Here is a 6,000-nt window from a genome sequence, read left to right as displayed (position 1 = left end):
CACACACCCTCCAACACACCAACACACACTCTCCAACACACCAACACACCAACACACCAACACACACTACAACACACACTACAACACACACTACTACAACACACACTACAACACACACTCAGGACAACACTCCTGCAATCAGGTGCTGATGAGTGTGGAAGCGTGGCACTAATTGAATGTCTTGGGTCAATTGGGGCATTTGACAGCCCTTCACATCTAGGCTGATGGATACCCAGATGGCTCCCTACTCCCTACCCTCTATAAGGCCCTGGTCTAAAGTAGTGCACTATAAATGGAATTGGGTGCCATTTGGGACCTAGAGATTCACCCCTGCTAGTCCTGGGTGTCTTAAGTCATTCTGTAAAGCATCTGGGTTGTCTTTTCGTTTTTTTTCAGCAGAGAAATGGTTGAATATGATTTATATGCTCATCATTTTTACAGGTTGCGTCCCAAATTGCAATAGGGTGTCAACTGGACAACAGAGGACGATATTACCACTCCTATTTGCCATATCTTCAATTTAAGCCTACTAGAAAGTGTGTGCCCTCAGGGCTGGAGGGAAGCTAAAGTCATTCCCCTACCTAAGAATAGAAACACCTACTAATTCAAGGGTTTTTCTTTACATTTTCTATTTTCTACATTGTAGAATAATAGTGAAGACGTCAAAACTATGAAATAACACATATGGACTCATGTAGTAACCAAAAAAAAGTGTTAAACAAATCAAATTATATTTTATATTTGAGATTCTTCAAATAGCCACCCTTTGCCTTGATGACAGTTTTGAACACTCTTGGCATTCTCTCAACCAGCTTCATGAGGTAGTCACCTGGAATACATTTCAATTAACAGGTGTGCCTTCTTAAAACTTAATTTGTGGGATTTCTTTAGTTCTTAATGAGTTTGAACCAATCAGTTGTGTTGTGACAAGGTAGGGGTGGTATTCAGAAGATAGCCCTATTTAGTAAAAGACCAAGTCCATATTATGGCAACAACAGCTCAAATAAGCAAAGAGAAACGACAGTACATCATTACTTTAAGACTCTTTCAAGTTTCTTCAAGTGCAGTCGCAAAAACCATCAAGCGCTATGATGAAACTGGCTCTCTTGAGGACCGCCACAGGAAAGGAAGACCCAGAGTTACCTCTGCTGCAGAGGATACGTTCATTAGAGTTAACAGCCTCAGAAATAGCAGCCTAAATAAATGCTTCATAGAGTTCAAGTAACAGACACATCTCAACATCAACTGTTCAGAGGAGACCGTGTGAATCAGGCCTTCAAGGTCGAATTGCTGCAAAGAAACCACTACTAAAGGACACCAATAAGAAGAAGTGACCTGCATGGGCCAAGAAACACGAGCAATGGACATTAGACCGGTGGAAATCTGTCCTTTGGACTGGAGTCCAAACTGGAAAATTTTGGTTCCAACCGCCGTGTCTTTGTGAGACGCGGTGTGGATGAACAGATGATCTCTGCATGTGTATTTCCCACCATGAAGCATGGAGGAGGAGGTGTGATGGTGTGGGCGTGCTTTGCTGGTGATACTGTCTATGATTTATTTACAATTCAAGGCACACTTAACCAGCATGTCTACCACAGCATTCTGCAGCGATACGCCATCACATCTGGTTTGGGCTTAGTGGGACTATCATTTGTTTTTCAACAGGACAATGACCCAACACACCTCCAGGCTGTGGAAGAGCTATTTTACCGAAAAGGAGAGTGACGGAGTGCTGTATCAGATGACCGGGCCTTCACAATCCCCCGACCTCAACCAAATTGAGATGGTTTGGGATGAGTCGGACCACAGAGTGAAGGAAAAGCAGCCAACGAGTGCTCAGCATATGTGGGAACATATTTCCAACTCTGTTGGAAAAGCATTCCAGGTGAAGCTGGTTGTGAGAATGCTAAGAGTGTGCAAAGCTGACATCAAGGGAAAGGGAAACTTTGAAGAATCTCAAATATATTTTCATTTGTTTAACACTTTTTTGGTTACTACATGATTCCATATGTGTTTTTTCATAGTTTTGATGTCTTCACTATTATTCTACAATGTAGAAAATAGTTTATATATATATATATATATATATATATATATATATATATATATATATATATATATATATATATATATTTTAATAAAGTAAGTAAGAGTTCTAAAACATTTGTTCTTCTTCTTCATCTAACCAAGACCTCCGCCCAAATTCCTCACTCCTCCCCACGGCTGCCATGTTGACTTGTACCAGACTGTGTCTCTTCCTCCTCCCATAGGATCCCTGATGACTAACAATAACATATCCTGACTTAATGTAAACGTTCTACATTCCCCTCTCTCCCTCAGTGACACGAATAAGGATATTTCATATTTCACGTTTAGAAATCAGAACCCATCAACACATACGTCGTAATATTGTTGTATGGTGGTGTTATACATTATGTATTGTAGATATGTAGTGACGTTATAATGTTATATGATGTACTGTTTTATCTTTAGTTTTATGTGTGTATTAAGTGCTTTAATGTGTTTGGACCCCAGGAAGAGTAGCTGCTTCCTTGGCAACAGCTAATGGGGATCAATAATAAACCCCAGGAAGAGTAGCTGCTTCCTTGGCAACAGCTAATGGGGATCCATAATAAACCCCAGGAAGAGTAGCTGCTTCCTTGGCAACAGCTAATGGGGATCCATAATAAACCCCAGGAAGAGTAGCTGCTTCCTTGGCAACAGCTAATGGGGATCCATAATAAACCCCAGGAAGAGTAGCTGCTTCCTTGGCAACAGCTAATGGGGACCCATAATAAACCCCAGGAAGAGTAGCTGCTGCTTTGGCAGGAACTAATGGGGATCCATAATAAACCCCGGGAAGAGTAGCTGCTTCCTTGGCAACAGCTAATGGGGATCCATAACAAACCCCAGGAAGAGTAGCTGCTTCCTTGGCAACAGCTAATGGGGATCCATAATAAACCCCAGGAAGAGTAGCTGCTTCCTTGGCAACAGCTAATGGGGACCCATAATAAACCCCAGGAAGAGTAGCTGCTTCCTTGGCAACAGCTAATGGGGATCTATAATAAAACCCAGGAAGAGTAGCTGCTTCCTTGGCAACAGCTAATGGGGATCCATAATAAACCCCAGGAAGAGTATATGCTTCCTTGGCAGCAACTAATGGGGATCCAAAATAAACCCCAGGAAGAGTAGCTGCTTCCTTGGCAGAAACTAATGGGGATCCATAATAAACCCCAGGAAGACTAGCTGCTTCCTTGACAGGAACTAATGGGGATCCATAATAAACCCCAGGAAGAGTAGCTGCTGCCTTGGCAGGAACTAATGGGGATCCATAATAAACCCCAGGAAGAGTAGCTGCTGCCCTGGCAGGAACTAATGGGGATCCATAATAAACCCCAGGAAGAGTATCTGCTGCCTTGACAGGAACTAATGGGGATCCATAATAAACCCCAGGAAGAGTAGCTGCTGCCTTGGCAGGAACTAATGGGGATCCATAATAAACCCCAGGAAGAGTAGCTGCTGCCTTGACAGGAACTAATGGGGATCCATAATAAACCCCAGGAAGAGTAGCTGCTGCCTTGGCAGGAACTAATGGGGATCCCCATTAGTATGATGGTTGGTGTGGGATTGCTAAGAAAATGACATGCAAGTACACGGTTTATACTGTTGTAGGCAACTCATAGAACCCCAGTAGGTATATTTGAACCTATCAGGACTAAGGCACTTGAAGTAGTGTATCCAGGGTGCTACCATCAGTACTTTTGAACCTATCAGGACTAAGGCACTTGTAGTAGTGTATCCAGGGTGCTACCATCAGTACTTTTGAACCTATCAACAAACAAGTACATGTAACTGCCAGAATAATGGAAACACTTGAGGGATATCAATTATATTGAAAGCAGGTGCTTCCACACAGGTGTGGTTCCTGAGTTAGTTAAGCAATTAACATCCCATCATGCTTAGGGTCATGTATAAAATGCTGGGCAGACCATTATTTTGGTTACCATGGCTATGCCCCTATGGGATGGCGGTGCCCCCGTCCACAGGGCACGAGTGATCACTGAATGCTTTGATGAGCATGAAAACGATGTAAACAATATGCCATGGTCATCTCAGTCACCAGATCTCAACCCAATTGAACACTTACAGTGCATTCAGAAAGTATTCAGACCCATTGACTTTTTCCACATTTTGTTACGTTACAGCCTTACTCTAAAATGGATTCAATTGTTTTTTTCCCCCTCATCAATCTACACACAATACCACATAATGACATCACAATACCCCATAATGACATCACAATAGCACATAATGACGTCACAATAGCACATAATGACATCACAATACCACATAATGACATCACAATACCACATAATGACATAGCAAAAACTGTTTTTTAGAAATGTTAGTATTCAGACCCTTTACTCAGTACTTTGTTGAAGCACCTTTGGCAGCGATTACAGCCTCGAGTCTTCTTGGGTATGACGCTACAAGCTTGGTACACCTATATTTGGGGATTTTCTCCCATTCTTCTCTGCAGATCCTCTCAAGCTCTATCAGGTGGATGCACAGTTATTTTCAGGTCTCTCCAGAGATGTTCGATCGGGTTCAAGTCCAGGCTCTGGCTGGGCCACTCAATGACATTCAGAGACTTGTCCCGAAGCCACTCCTGCATTGTCTTATCTGTGTGCTTAGGGACGTTGTCCTGTTGGAAGGTGAACCTTCACCCCAGTCTGAGGTCCTGAGCGCTCTGGAGCAGGTTTTCATCAAGGATCTCTCTGTACTTTGCTCCGTTCATCTTTCCCTCGATCTTGACTAGTCTCCCAGTCCCTGCCGCTAAAACACATCCCCACAGCATGATGCTGTCACCACCATGCTTCACTATAGGGATGGTGCCAAGTTTCCTCCAGTATTCAGGCCAAAGAGTTCAATCTTGGTTTCATCAGACCAGAGAATCTTGTTACTCATGATCTGAGTCCTTTAGGTGCCTTTTGGCAAACTCCAAGCGGGCTGTCACATGCCTTTTACTGAGGATTGGTTTCCGTCTGGCCACTCTAGCATAAAGGCCTGATTGGTGGAGTGCTGCAGAGATGGTTGTCCTTCTGGAAGGTTCTACCATCTCCACAGTGGAACACTGTAGCTCTATCAGAGTGACCATCGGGTTCTTGGTCACCTCCCTGACCAAGGCCCTTCTCATCCAGGTTGCTTAGTTTGGCCAGGCGACCAGCTCTAGGAAGAATCTTGGTGGTTCCAAACTTCTTCCATTTAAGATTGATGGAGGCCTCTGTATTTTTGGGGACCTTCAATGCTGCAGACATTTTTTGGTAACCTTCCCCAGTTCTGTGCTTCGACACAATCCTGTCTCGGCGCTCTACGGACAATTCCTTCAACCTCAATGGCTTGGTTTTTTTCTCTGACATGCACTGTCAACTGTGGGACCTTATATAGACAGGTGTGTGCCTTTCCAAAATCATGTCCAATCAATTGAATTGACCACAGGTGGACTCCAATCAAGTTGTAGAAACATCTCAAGGATGATCAATGGAAACAGGATGCACCTGAGCTCAGTTTGGAGTCTCATAGCAAAGGGTCTGAATACTTTCTGTTCTGGTATTCCTGTTTTTTTATTTTTAATAAATTTGACAATATTTCTAAAAACCTGTTTTTGCTTTTTCATTTTAGGGTGTTTTGTGTAAATTGAGGATTTTTTTTAATTTAATCAATTTTAGAATAAGGCTGTGACGTAACAAAATGTGGGAAAAGTCAAGGGACCTGAATACTTATTTTTATAGGCAAGTCAGTAGGCAAGTCAGTTAAGAACAAATTCTTATTTACAATGACTGCCTACCCCGGCCAAACCCTCCCCTAACCCGGAAGACGCTGGGCCAATTGTGCTCCACCCTTTGGGACTCCCGATCTCGGCTGGTTGTGATTACAGCCCCGGATCGAACCCGGGTCTGTAGTGACGCCCCTAAGCAATGCAGTGCCTTAGACCGCTGC

General features: G+C 43.3%; 1 protein-coding gene across 5 annotated transcripts in view; it reads left to right on the top strand.

The window, feature by feature from the left end:
• The window catches only part of LOC110527018 (sodium/potassium/calcium exchanger 1-like), a 37,359-nt gene that overhangs the window by 8,020 nt on the left and 23,339 nt on the right, over positions 1-6,000 (top strand). The window lies entirely within an intron of this gene.

This window comes from Oncorhynchus mykiss, chromosome 26, assembly GCF_057628025.1.
Source record: "Oncorhynchus mykiss isolate SJ-2025 chromosome 26, ASM5762802v1, whole genome shotgun sequence".
In the NCBI taxonomy this organism is placed as follows: Eukaryota; Metazoa; Chordata; class Actinopteri; order Salmoniformes; family Salmonidae; genus Oncorhynchus; species Oncorhynchus mykiss.
This window is presented reverse-complemented; position numbering and strand designations above follow the sequence as displayed.